The sequence below is a fragment of the Motacilla alba genome, chromosome 29 (genome assembly GCF_015832195.1).
Source record: "Motacilla alba alba isolate MOTALB_02 chromosome 29, Motacilla_alba_V1.0_pri, whole genome shotgun sequence".
NCBI classification, from domain to species: domain Eukaryota; kingdom Metazoa; phylum Chordata; class Aves; order Passeriformes; family Motacillidae; genus Motacilla; species Motacilla alba.
Genome location: NC_052044.1, coordinates 1,753,942 through 1,754,242, shown reverse-complemented (window position 1 = coordinate 1,754,242; position 301 = coordinate 1,753,942).

Sequence of the window (301 nt, the reverse complement as noted above, 5' to 3'; positions counted from 1 at the left end):
GGCCCAGCCGGGGGGGCCGGGAGGGGCACGGGGGGGGTCACGGCGCCTTCTGGATCCGGGGGTCCCCTGTGGCCGGGTCGGGGGTCCCAGGGGGGTTCCCGGCCACGCGCCCCGGGGGATGGAGGTGGCCCCGGGAGATCCGCACCCCTCTCTCCGCCTCGTGGGGCAGCTGCACGCGTTTATCTCGGCCCCGCATCTCTTCCGCCGCTCCGGCAGCTCCGGCAGCTCCGGCCCCGTCCCACGCCGCCCCTCGGCGCCCATTGGCACCCGGGAAACCGCCTGGGAGGGGGCAGAGCCCCCC